The sequence below is a fragment of the Dryobates pubescens genome, chromosome 7 (assembly GCF_014839835.1).
Source record: "Dryobates pubescens isolate bDryPub1 chromosome 7, bDryPub1.pri, whole genome shotgun sequence".
NCBI classification, from domain to species: domain Eukaryota; kingdom Metazoa; phylum Chordata; class Aves; order Piciformes; family Picidae; genus Dryobates; species Dryobates pubescens.
In genome coordinates this window covers 42,386,963-42,401,242 of record NC_071618.1, presented here as the reverse complement: position 1 = coordinate 42,401,242, position 14,280 = coordinate 42,386,963, and the positions used below count along the sequence as shown (strand labels likewise).

At 48.2% G+C, this 14,280-nt stretch overlaps 1 protein-coding gene across 1 annotated transcript in view; it reads right to left on the bottom strand.

The window, feature by feature from the left end:
* LRCH1 (leucine rich repeats and calponin homology domain containing 1) overlaps positions 1 to 14,280 on the bottom strand; it is a 126,512-nt gene that overhangs the window by 71,049 nt on the left and 41,183 nt on the right. The window lies entirely within an intron of this gene.

Sequence of the window (14,280 nt, the reverse complement as noted above, 5' to 3'; positions counted from 1 at the left end):
AGCTTTGTTCCTTGATCACCACAGTATGAAAAATGAGTTATCCTAATACCAATCCGAACTCAAGCCTTAAAATAATGCATGCCACTGCTCCACTGAACTAACTGCCTTCAAAGAAATGTTTAAACAGTGTTGCAGAACAAACATCTCTTATCAGAAAGTGCACAAACACCACCTACCCATAGCTCCAGACAGATAACCTGACCTGAGGAATGGTGGAAGGAACAGGAATGTACCTAGGCAAGAACGGCAACGTCTGATGGGAAGGATACAAGGAGAACACAGAACTTAATGATCTCATTTCTTCACTGCTGCTATTTTAAGCCTCCTCCCTGATCCTTCAAAGCTCACTTTCTTCAACTACATAATTGAAAAGGCAGACAAAGCATAGGAGATAAATTTCCAGAGTGACAATAATCTTCCTCCACCTTTTAGGGCCATAAAGTAATTCTTTGCTTTGTGAACAAGAGGTAGAAGTCTGAAGATCCTTTTCATAGTATCATGGTATCAGTCAGGGTTGGAAGGGACCACAAGGATCATCTAGCTCCAAGCCCCCTGCCATGGGCAGGGACACCCCACACTACATCAGCCTGGCCACAGCCTCATCCAGCCTGGGCTGAAACACCTCCAGGGACAGGGCCTCAACCACCTCCCTGGACAACCCATTCCAGGGCTTCACCACTCTCCTGGGGAAGAACTTCCTCCTCACCTCCAGCCTCAATCTCCCCACCTCCAGCTTCATTCCATTCCCCCTAGTCCTAGCACTACCTGAGACCCTGAGCAGTCCCTCCCCAGCCTTCTTGTAGCCCCCTTCAGATACTGGAAGGCCACAATGAGGTCACCTGGGAGCCTTCTCTTCTCCAGATTGAACAGCCCCAACTCCTTCAGTCTGTCCTCATAGCAGAGGTGCTCCAGCCCTCTGCTCATCCTCCTGGCCCTTCTCTGGACACCTTCCAGCACCTCCAGATCCCTCTTGGAATAGGGGCTCCAGAACTGGAGGCAGGACTCCAGGTGGGGTCTCACAGAGCTGAGCAGAGGGGGAGAATCCCCTCCCTTGCCCTGCTGGCCACACTTCTCTTGCTGCAGCCCAGGCTCTGGTTGGCTTTCCGGGCTGCAAGTGCACACTGAGAGCTCCTGGTGAGCTTCTCCTCCCCCAGCACCCCCAAGGCTCTCTCCTCAGGGCTGCTTTCCAGCCAGTCCCTGCCCAGCCTGGATTTGTGCCTTCAATTCTGCCATCAAAGTACAGCATTCCCTATTTGAGTGGTTGTTATTACTCTCTCAAAGAGGAAGAAAGCACTTCAATCTTCCTTTGCTTTTCTGCTTTAATTCTCCCCTGTTTTCTATTTCTCATGAGAGCACTTGTTTACTAACATGGCATTCCAACAGAATCACCACGAGCTAGCCTTCCTGCTGCCTTCCCAGCTATCTTGATTGTCAGTTATTAATAGAATGCCATTCTATAAGAGTTTGAATCATGCAGGGGATTTTCATATTGTACAATTCAAATGCAATGAAAACCTTCCCTTGTCTTTAAACCATGCATTTCTGCAGTGACATTGCCATGCACATGCTAGCTGTTTCCTCTTTTGAAGGGCAAGGTGCAGGAAGATTCAGAAGAGCAAACTGAACTTTGAGCCTTGGCTGAGGAGGAGTGGAGTGGAGTGGAGTGGAGTGGAGTGGAGTGGAGTGGAGTGGAGTGGAGTGGAGTGGAGTGGAGTGGAGTGGAGTGGAGTGGAGTGGAGTGGAGTGGAGTGGAGTGGAGTGGAGTGGAGTGGAGTGGAGTGGAGTGGAGTGGAGTGGAGTGGAGTGGAGTGGAGTGGAGTGGAGTGGAGTGGAGTGGAGTGGAGTGGAGTGGAGTGGAGTGGAGTGGAGTGGAGTGGAGTGGAGTGGAGTGGAGTGGAGTGGAGTGGAGTGGAGTGGAGTGGAGTGGAGTGGAGTGGAATGAACCAGGTTGGAAAAGACCTCAGAGATCATCAAGTCCAACCTATCACCCAACACCATCTAATCAACTAAACCATGGCACCAAACACCCCATCCAGTCTCTTCTTACCAGCAATGGTGACTCCACCACCTCCCTGAGCAGCACATTCCAATGGCCAATCTCTCTTGCTGGGAAGAACTTATTCCTAACCTCCAGCCTAAGCCTCCCCTGGTCCAGTTTGAGACTGTGTCCTCTTGTTCTGGTGCTGGTTGCCTGGGAGAAGAGACCAACCCCCACCTGGCTACAACCTCCCTTCAGGAAGTTGTAGAGATCAAGAAGGTCTCCCCTGAGCCTCCTCTTCTCCAGGCTAAACAACCCCAGCTCCCTCAGCCTCTCCTTGGTTGGTTGGTTTTGGTTTGGTGCTTTGTTTGTTTCTTTGTTTTTCATTTTTATTTTATTATTATCCTTTTTTTTTTTTTTTTCCTCAAGAGCTTTAACTCTGTCAATGTGAAGGATAAACCAAAAAACCCACAGATGAAAACAGACCTTAAAAGTATGTATGGACATGTACAGAAGCCTCCAAAGTTTACACAATTATAGTGTGGCAACAGGAGCAGGGAAGGCATTCCTCCCCTGGACTCAGCACTGGTTAGGCCACACCTTGAGTCCTGTGTCCAGTTCTGGGCCCCTCAGCTTAGGAAAGATGTTGAGTTGCTGGAAGGTGTCCAGAGAAGGGCATCAAAGCTGGGGAGGGGTTTGGAGCACAGCCCTGTGAGGAGAGGTTGAGGGAGCTGGGGTTGCTTAACCTGGAGAAGAGGAGGCTCAGGGGTGACCTTCTTCTCTACAGGAGGTTGTAGCCAGGTGGGGGTTGGTCTCTTCTCCCAGGCAACCAGCACCAGAACAAGAGGACACAGTCTCAAACTGTGACAGGGGAGGTTTAGGCTGGATGTTAGGAAGAAGTTCTTCCCAGTAATAGAGATTGGCCATTGGAATGAGCTGCCCAGGGAGGTGGTGGAGTCACCATCCCTGGAGGTGTTTAAGAGGAGACTGGATGGGGCACTTGGTGCCATGGTTTAGTTGATCAGATGGTGTTGGCTGATAGGTTGGACTCGATGATCTCGAAGCTCTTTTCCAACCTGGTTAATTCTGTTCTAACCTAAACACTCCATTCATAATTTGTGACATAAAGACATTTTCAAAGGACATCTGGCTTCACTTCATCTTTTCCTGCCAAGAACAAGTTTGTTAAACCTCCAAAATAAAGTAACATAACACAAAAAAATAATCAAGCCAGTTTAGAAAAATATTAGATGGAATCTGGATCCTTAAATGAGTCAACACAACTCTGGCACAGTGACATGGCTGTTGTATGAGAAATGTTACTGTGTTGGAAGCCAGACAGGAACTACACAAAATAAGCACTTCCTTAGCTGGCAGTGAACAATAAAAAGCAGAAAGTTCAGACCTGTAAATAAGTATTGAGCAGAGTCCTGTTTGGTGACTAGCACACTGCACAGCCAGGGTCCCTGCTGCCATCGTGCCACTGATAATGGACTCCCATCCTCAAGGCAAAACCTTTCACTTGCTGTAGCTCTGAGCAGCTCTACCACAATGAAGTGCCACCACTGACTGGAACCTTTCTGACTTCACACTTCACAGGCAGATTAGCAACTGCCACTGTAGAAATATTCACAGTAGAAAACACTGCCAGTGCAGAAACAGAAATGGTACTGGCAGAGTAACTAGAATTATACTATAGTCACAATTCTTCCCATAGAGTTACTGAAGTGCTACAGGCTGGGGTCAGAGTGGCTGCAGAGCAGCCAGGCAGAAAGAGACCTGGGGGGACTGGTTGAGAGTAGGCTGAACATGAGCCAGCAGTGTGCCCAGGTGGCCAAGAAGGCCAATGGCATCCTTGCCTGCATCAGGAAGAGTGTGGCCAGCAGGAGCAGGGAAGTCATTGTGCCCCTGGACTCAGCACTGGTTAGGCCACACCTTGAGTCCTCTGTCCAGTTCTGGGCCCCTCAGATGCTGAGTTGCTGGAAGGTGTCCAGAGAAGGGCAACAAAGCTGGGGAGGGGTTTGGAGCACAGCCCTGTGAGGAGAGGCTGAGGGAGCTGGGGTTGCTTAGCCTGGAGAAGAGGAGGCTCAGGGGAGACCTCATTGCTCTCTACAACTACCTGAAAGGAGGCTGTAGCCAGGTAGGGGGTGGTTTCTTCTCACAGACGACCTGTGACAGAACAAGAGGACACAGTCTCAAGCTGTGCCAGGGGAAGTTTAGGCTCGAGGTGAGGAGAAAGTTCTTCACTGAGAGTCATTCATCATTGGAATGTGCTGCCCAGGGAGGTGGTGGAGTCACCGTCCCTGGAGGGGTTCAAGAGGGGATTAGACGTGGCACTTGGTGCCATGGTCTAGCCATGAGGTCTGTGGTGACAGGACTTGATGATCTTTGAGGTCTCTTCCAACCTTGGTGATACTGTGAAACTGCAGGGAAAATAAGTCACCCAAACAAGCTTAACTCCAGCCCACCATGTTTCTGCTTTTGTAGTCTTCAGCACTTACTGAATAAAAAGACAGGAATTATTCTGCAGAATCCATTTGCATTTGTATTAAGGTACCATTCAAGGTATTCAAATGAGATGTCTGAACTGGATTTGACAAAGATTTCAGGCAATTCACTGTAGATTCAACCCTGATTGCATGGGGAAATGATGCAAATAAGAATGCTAGGAAATACACAAAGCAGTCTGTACATGGCATGACACAATTGTGTGGAGCTTCACCTCTTCTACTGGAAGTTACCTCTATTTTTATTAGGCTTTTGAGAAGCCTGTGCTTCCATATTAGGGGGATAAATGCAATGGGGTGGGATGGGATGGGATGGGATGGGATGGGATGGAATCATAGAATCAACAAGGTTGGAAAAGACCTCAAAGATCATCAAGTCCAATCTGTCACCCAAGACCTCATGACTACTAGATCATAGCACCAAGTGCCACATCCAACCCCCTCTTGAACACTTCCAGGGATGGTGACTCTGCCACCTCCCTGGGCAGCACATTCCTCACCTTGAGCCTAAGACCTCATGCAGGTCCAGCCATGACAAAACACTTGACACACTGTCTCAGGCATTTTTAAGTGATCTAAAATGAAGCTGCCACTGAAATGAATGGTCTCAGCTTTCTCATCTCCCTGCCTGCTACCTGTCAGTCCTTGGCTCTTCCTAAGTTCATCTCCAGCAGTTGCATGGCTACACATCTCACACATTCAAAGGTAAAGCCTCACCACTCTCTGACAGCTAGGTATTTTTCAGATTCACCAGGCCAGAGAGATGCTAGGCTACAATCAGAGGTTCCCTGTCAGCAAACAGCCCTGAAGAGTAAGAAGCCACCAAGCAAAAAAGGAAATTCCCCTTCTTCAGGTGCAACTCCTGCACAGGCCCTGTGTCAGTAAGGACACATGGTCTAAAGTGGGTTGCACCACTTAGTGCCACCAAAACAGTCCTGTCTTCCTGAACACATTGAAGGAATCTGTCTTTGACTACAGCTGGCCCTGGCTCAGTGTGAAAAGGTAGCAGCAGGAGTGTCACTTAGGCTGTTCCTCCCCAACATCTTCAGCACTTCCTTTCTCTGGCCTCAGCTGTATGTGGGCACAACTGCCAGGCAACAGCAGGCATCAAAAAGGGGGATCCCAATGACCCTTAGTTACTTACTTACTGGGATGGGATGGGATGGGATGGGATGGGATGGGATGGGATGGGATGGGATGGGATAGTAGAATAGAGTTAACCAGGTTGGAAAAGACCTTTGAGATCATTGAGTCCAACCTATCACCCAGCACCATCTAATCAACTAAACCATGGCATCCAGTCTCTTCTTAAACACCTCCAGTGATGGAGACTCCATCACCTCCCTGGGCAGCCCATTCCAGTGGCCAATCTCTCCTTCTCTTCCTGACATCCAGCCATATTTTCATTGACAACTGAAGCCACAAATTGCTGGCACCCTATCTCAGATCATTTTTGAAGTATCTGCTTGAGTGCACTTCAGACCTTTGGCAGCACTGCATCCCCCACCCATAATTGCCTCGACAAAGGAGACAAGGGACCTATTATGAATGTAATTATGCCTATCAGAATCAAAGTCAATGCTTTCTAATGAAGCAATTACTGCATTCCAGCCTTTACACAATGTTGCTCTCAAAATGGAAGGAAAACAACACATCATTTACAAGGAAATGTTATCATTTGGGGGGAAATGCTTTAGATCAAAACAAAACAAAACTAATACATGCTGTAAAAGCTACATAGAGGAAAACACCATAATAGGACTATAAAAAGTTATATACCTTAAAGAAATGCCCTACAACTTGACACTACCTCACACAGTGGCATACCTTGACTCAACTACTTGCCCTTTCCATCTGCCAGTGTAAATAAATTATAGAATCATAGAATCAATAAGGTTGGAAAAGACCTCAGAGACCATCAAGTCCAACCTAGCACCCAGCACCGCAGGACTAACTAAACCATGGCTTCAAGTTGTAGAAGAGAATAGAATTAACCAGGTTGGAAAGGAACTTTGAGATCATCAAGTCCAACCTATCAACCAACACCATCTAATCAACTAAACCATGGCACCAAGCACCCCTTCCAGTCCCTTCCTAAACACCTCCAGTGATGGTGACTCCACCACCTCCCTGGGCAGCACATTCCAATGGCTAATCACTCTCTCTGTGAAGAACTTTCTCCTCACCTCCTGCCTAACCCTCCCCTGGCACAGCTTGAGACTGTGTCCTTTGTTCTGGTGCTGACTGCCTGGGAGAAGAGACCAACCCCCACCTGGCTACAACCTCCCTTCAGGGAGTTGTAGAGAAGGTGGTGTCCCCTGAGCCTCCTCTTCTCCAGGCTAAGCAACCCCAGCTCCCTCAGCCTCTCCTCACAGGGCTGTGCTCCAAACCCCTCCCCAGCTTTGTTGCCCTTCTCTGGACACCCTCCATTTAAATACTAATCCACACTAGATGTACAACAACTGACCCAACACATGTAGAAAGTGCATTTATCCTAAGCAGTTAAGACATAAAAATACAGACATTGCAAGAAAATGATTTTGAACAGATTATGAAGCCATGCTGCTGTTCCACACACCTTCTTAAGCACTGCTTTTTGGAGCACTGTTAGTGTATTTTCCTTTCTCCTCTTTCTCTCATTGCTAATAGAAGTATTAATATTAAAATTCTCCACCTCAAAGCAACAGATAAATTAAGATTACACTCCAGATGTAGTAAATTTCAATGATCACATATCATGGTATCAGTCAGGGTTGGAAGGGACCACAAGGGACACCTCACACTAGATCAGCCTGGCCAGAGCCTCATCCAGCCTGGGCTTAAACACCTCCAGGGATGGGGCCTCAACCACCTCCCTGGACAACCCATTCCAGGGCTTCACCACTCTCATGGGGAAGAACTTCCTCCTCACCTCCAGCCTCAATCTCCCCACCTCCAGCTTCATTCCATTCCCCCTAGTCCTAGCACTACCTGAGATCCTAAGCAGTCCCTCCCCAGCCTTCTTGGAGGCCCCCTGCAGATACTGGAAGGCCACAATGAGGTCACCTGGGAGCCTTCTCTTCTCCAGACTGAACAGCCCCAACTCCTTCAGTCTGTCCTCACAGGAGAGGTGCTCCAGCCCTCTGCTCATCCTCCTGGCCCTTCTCTGGACACCTTCCAGCACCTCCAGATCCCTCTTGGAATAGGGGCTCCAGAACTGGAGGCAGGACTCCAGGTGGGGTCTCAGCAGAGCTGAGCAGAGGGGGAGACTCCCCTCCCTTGCCCTGCTGGCCACACTTCTCTTGCTGCAGCCCAGGATCTGGTTGGCTTTCCGGGCTGCAAGTGCACACTGAGAGCTCCTGGTGAGCTTCTCCTCCCCCAGCACCCCCAAGGCTCTCTCCTCAGGGCTGCTTTCCAGCCAGTCCCTGCCCAGCCTGGATTTGTGCCTGGGGTTGCCTCAACCCAGCTGCAGGACCTTGCATATGTATTTTTGTATCCACTTCTCTTATCATTCCTAACATTCAACACATGCAAGTTCTCCAGATCTTCCCTAATACATATCCTGACATAACAGGGATAAATTAAAGAGCTAAAACTCCTGGTACACAACACAACACTGACTTCTCTGTGACACTGATGGTCAGAATGAACCCAATTTATTACTCAAGTATTACAGTTTTTGCTATGACATCATAGATATTCACCAGTTACCAGACAGGATCTAAACATGGGGCTAACAAGTAGTAATAAAAAAGCAGAACTGAAGGAAACCAAGAGGCTGAGAACAGCTTAAAGGGAGGTGGTTGGGGCCCCATCCCTGGAGGTGTTTAAGCCCAGGCTGGATGAGGCTCTGTCCAGCCTGATGTAGTGTGGGGTGTCCCTGCCCATGGCAGGGGGGCTGGAACTAGCTGATCCTTGTGCTCCCTTCCAACCCTGACTGATACTATGATAACGACTGGCAGAGATGTCACCACTAGAGGGGGACCTGATCTCACAGATTGGGCTGACAACCTGAACCGGGGCTTCTGTCAAAGTTTGTCTTCTGTTTAAGAACATTCACAGCACTTGAAAAGGACAGGAACACAGGAGGGGAACCTCGGAGCCTAAGCCCACCACAGTTTCCAAAATATGATAAACGAGGCTACTCACGAGGCTGAGGGAGCTGGGGTTGCTTAGCCTGGAGAAGAGGAGGCTCAGGGGAGACCTTGCTCTCTACAACTGCCTGAAAGGAGGTTGTAGCCAGGTGGGGGTTGGGCTCTTCTCCCAAGCAACCAGCACCAGAACAAGAGGACACAGTCTCAAGCTGTGCCAGGGAAGGTTTAGGCTGGAGATGAGGAAGAAATTCTTCCCAGAAAAAGTGATTGGCCATTGGAATGTGCTGCCCAGGGAGGTGGTGGAGTCACCATCACTGGAGGTGTTTAAAAGGAGACTGGATGAGGCACCTGGTGCCATGGTTTAGTCGAGTAGACAGTGTTGGATGATAGGTTGGATGTGATGATCCTGAAGGTCTTTTCCAACCTGGTAAATTCTATTCTACTACTGCACTGATTTCTATCTAGTGTGGGGTGTCCCTGCCCATGGCAGGGGGGGTGGAACTAGATGATCCTTGTGGTCCCTTCCAACCCTGACTGACACTATGATACTATGATACTAATACTGTCAAGTCTTTAAACCAAAAACCTCTATTCTGAAATAGAATGGAATGGAATGGAATGGAAGGGAAGGGAAGGGAAGGGAATGGTCACATTTAAGTACTTTTCATCAACCTCCCTCCAGATAATGTAGGACTCTGAGGTATCCTTGAGCTCACTGCAGTACAGCAATGGCAAGGTTTGGCTTGTATCAGACAAAATTTTCTTCCTCTTTAGCACAACAACAGTTTGGGATTAAGACCTGCAGAAGAAACTGTTCCTCAGGGGGTTGTGTTTACATACTGCAGATGACCCTGGTGTGAAGTGCTTTAGACTCCCTAAAAACATACTGAAAAGCAACTGGATTATTCCTGCAGCTCTCCATACTAGTGCAAACAGGTCTGGGACTAGGGTGGGTTGATCTTGGCTGGGCACCACCCCTCCTCAGCAGGGCAGGAAGAAAACACAATGAAAAAGGTCACACTAACTAGTGTCACAGGCAACAAAGTCAGGAACCAAGATTATTTTATTGCCAATTAATAAAAAGTAGGCTAGTAAGAAATAACAACATAGCTAAAACAACCTTCCTTCCAGCCCCTCTTCCTGGCCTCAACTTCACTCCTGACTCCTGTACTTCTTGTCCCAACTCCTGCCTCCTTTGTGATAGAGGGGAATGGGACCTGGGTTCAGCCCATAAACACTTCATCTCTATCACTCCTTCCTCCTCACATTCCTACCCCTTCTCTGGCCTGAGGAGTCTCCACAGGATACAGTCCTTCATTACAGTATCACAGAATAACTAAGGTTGGAAGAGACCCCAAGGATCATCAAGTCCAACCTGTCCCAACAGACCTCATGACTAGACCATGGCACCAAGTGCCACGTCCAATTCCCCCTTGAACACCTCCAGGGACGGTGACTCCACCACCTCCCTGGGCAGCACATCCCAATGACGAACGACTCTCTCAGTGAAGAACTTTTTCCTCACCTCGAGTCTAAACCTCCCCTGGTGCAGCTTGAGACTGTGTCCTCTTGTTCTGGTGCTGGTTGCCTGGGAGAAGAGACCAACCCCTTCCTGTCTACAACCACCTTTCAGGTAGTTGTAGAGGGCAATGAGGTCACCCCTGATCCTTCTCTTCTCCTGGCTAAGCAACCCCAGCTCCCTCAGCCTCTCCTCACAGGGCTGTGCTCAAGGCCTCTCCCCAGCCTTGTTGCCCTTCTCTGGACACGTTCAAGTGTCTCAATGTCCTTCTTAAACTGAGGGGCCCAGAACTGGACACAGGACTCAAGGTGTGGCCTAACCAATGCAGAGTCCAGGGGCACAATGACCGCCCTGCTCCTGCTGGCCACACTATTCCTAATACAGGCCAGGATGCCATTGGCCCTCTTGGCCACCTGGGCACACTGCTGGCTCATGTTTAGGCGGGTGTCAATCAGCACCCCCAGGTCCCTCTCTGTTTGGCAGCTCTCAGCCACTCTGACCCCAGCCTGTAGCTCTGCATGGGGTTGCTGTGGCCAAAGTGCAGCACCTGGCACTTGGACTTGTTAAATGCCATGCCACTGGACTCTGCCCATCTGTCCAGTCGGTCGAGGTTCATGAACAGATTATTCCAGTATGGGCCCCCCACAAGGTCACAGGTGCTTCCAGAAGGCTTGCTCCTGCATGGGCTCCTCTCCATAGGCCACAGTTCCTACTGGGTGCCAGGTCTGCAATGTGTGGTGCTCCACAGGCTGCAGGAAGACAACCTGCATCACCATGGTTCTCTCCATGGGCTACAGTGGAATGGCTGCTTCAGCACCTGAAGAACCTCTCCTTCTTCTATGATCCTGGTGTCTGCAGAAGTGTTTCTCCCATGTTTTTGGCACTCCTTTCTCACAGAATTGCCACGTGACAAAGCATTTTTTATCTTCTCTTAACTATGTTATCACAGAGGCATGGCCACCATTGCTGATGGGCTCAGCTTTGGCCAGCAGCTGGTCTGTCTTGGAGCCAGCTGGTACTAGCTCTGTTTGACATGAGGGCAGCTTCCAATGTAGTCTCCAACTGCACCAGGGGAAGTTTAGGCTGGAGGTGAGGAGAAAGTTCTTCACAGAAAGAGAGATTGGCCATTGGAATGTGCTGCCCAGGGAGGTGGTGGAGTCACCATCCCTGGAGGTGTTCAAGAGGGGATTGGATGTGGCACTTGAAGCCATGGTTTAGTTAGTCCTGAGGTGCTGGGTGACAGGTTGGACTGGATGATCTCTGAGGTCTTTTCCAACCTTATTGATTCTATGATTCCATGAATTCTATGACTGCTATGTAAATCCAGTACAGTCACCTAAAAAGCTCCTATCACGAGATAGGGGAAAAAAACTATGAGGACACCAAAAACCTTCCATCAATGGAATGACCTTTAATAACATGTGCTATGAAACCCAGTTCATGGGTCATGAAGCATTCCTCCTCCTCCCACGCCTTCCGCCTAAGAGGGAGGATAGAAGTCATTAGCTTTCCCTCCTTGACAAGCACCCAACCCTAAGAAGGATTAATGGATTGTATCATTGTAGTATTGCACCAGTCAGCCTCAGCAGGACTTGAGTAGGAGAGGATAGGATAGGATAGGATAGGATAGGATAGGATAGGATAGGATAGGATAGGATAGGATAGGATAGGATAGGATAGGATAGGACAGGACAGGACAGGATAGGACAGGACAGACCAGGTTGCAAAAGACCTTTGAGATCATTGAGCACAACTTATCACCCACCACCATCTAATCAACTAAACCACGGCACTAAGTGCCTCATACAGTCTCCTCTAAAGCCAAATATTGTGGTGATAGTGATAAATTAGCAAGCTAAATTTGATGAGAATTTACAGAGAAAGAACAACTAATTAATAGAGTGTTTACATCAATTTTTACACGCTGTTACCAGGATGCTGTTGCACATATGTTGCTGCCGGGGGAGGTGGTGGAATCACCACCATTGAAGGTGTTCAGGAGGAGACTTGATGGGGTGCTTGGTGCCATGGGTTAGTTGTTTAGGTGGTGTTGGATTGGTTGATGGGTTGGACACGATGATCTTGAAGGTCTCTTCCAACCTGGTTTATTCTATGTATTCTACATGTTGTTTATGTGCTCTATCATAGAATCAATAAGGTTGGAAAAGACCTCAGAGCTCATCAAGTCCAACCTAGCACCCAACACCTCAGGACTAACTAAACCATGGCTTCAAGTGCCATGTCCAATCCTTTTTGAACACCTCCAGTGATGGTGACTCCACTACCTCCCTGGGCAGCACATTCCAATGGCCAATCACTCTGAAGAACTTCTTCCTAACATCCAGCCTTGGTTGGTCTCTTCTCCCAGGCAACCAGCACCAGAATAAGAGGACACAGTCTCAAGCTGCACCAGGGGAGGTTCAGGCTGGATGTTAGGAAGAAGTTCTTCCCAGCAAGAGAGATTGGCCATTGGAATGTGCTGACCAGGGAGGTGGTGGAGTCACCATCATTGGAAGTGTTTAGGAGGAGACTGGATGAGGTGCTTGGTGCCATGGTTTAGTTGATCAGATGGTGTTGGGTGATAGGTTGGACTTGATGATCTTGAAGGTCTTTTCCAACCTGGTTAATTCTAGTCTAGTCTAGTCTAGTCTTAATGGCATCTGTTTTGGAAACCAACACCTTCCACTTCCACAGGTGAATTCTACATGATGTACTCAAGACTAGCAGGCTGTAATCTAATGGTCTACAACTTTTTCCACCCCACAAGCAACACTACTAGAAGAAACAAGCTGAATGCAGTGTCAGGCTCTGTTTGTCACTTCATTGCCTATTTTAACACCTGTCATTATTATTTTTCCTCAGGCTGTGAAGAAAAGCCACTATTTGTGTTATTCATTGTCTGCCTTGGTGACCTGCTCAAAGAAGAGTTACCTGAGTTAACCTTACATTTACTATCTGCCAGAAGTAGCACATGAAGCACTTGCTGTGAAGTAGCTCATTTGCTTGAACTCTGAAGAGGATTTTTCACATCTAACAGACTAAAATCCTAGATCTGTTGATCTGTAATTCATTCTTAAACATTAACCATCTCACAATCTGTAAGAAAATGGGCTATGAACAGAGAAATGAAAAGAAGTTATTTGATCTTTCTGAACATCAAAGCTATGGGGGCAAAGACACGACAAAGCTACCTGATGCTGATTTACAGTGACAAGGAAAGCAGAGCATTACTCATCTAATCACTTCCTGTTCTGTCTGCCTATCTCCCACAGATGCCAGGTTCAATCTATTTGATCTACATTACTCATGTACAATGACTCTTGAAGTTTGTGCAACTTGTATGGCCAGCAGGAGCAGGGAAGTCATTCTGCCCCTGGACTCAGCACTGGTTAGGCCACACCTTGAGTCCTGTGTCCAGTTCTGGGCTCCTCAGTTTAGGAAAGATGTTGAGTTGCTGGAAGGTGTCCAGAGAAGGGCAACAAAGCTGGGGAGGGGTCTGGAGCACAGCCCTGTGAGGAGAGGCTGAGGGAGCTGGGGTTGCTTAGCCTGGAGAAGAGGAGGCTCAGGGGAGACCTTATTGCTCTCTACAACTACCTGAAAGAGGTTGTAGACAGGCGGATGTTGGTCTCTTCTCCCAGGCAGCCAGCACAAGAGGACACAGTCTCAAGCTGTGCCAGGGGAGGTTTAGGCTGGATGTTAGGAAGAAGTTCTATACAGAGAGAATGATTGCCCATTGGAATGTGCTGCCCAGGGAGGTGGTGGAGTCACCATCATTGGAGGTGTTCAAGAGGGGATTGGACATGGCACTTGAAGCCATGGTATAATTAGTCCTGAAGTGTTGAGTGCTAGGTTGGACTTGATGATCTCTGAGGTCTTTTCCAACCTTATTGATTCTATGATTCTGTGAAAGAAGCCCCCCAAAAACCCACCCCAGCCCCTGACTATCCAGAAATGATGAATCATTTAATTCTTTCTCTGAAGACACAACATTACCACATAGCCCCATGTGTTTCCTCTGCTTACTTAATGAAAGTCTCATCTCTGGGGTTTGTTTATTCAAGATTGATGCAGATAGCAGAATATCAACTCAGACAAAAAGCTTCTAATGTGGCTCACGCTGAGCCCTGTGCCAGCACACCTGCAGATACATTGAAGGTGTTAGTCAAGACTCCATTATCACAAAGCTATAAGTGCTGTGCTGTA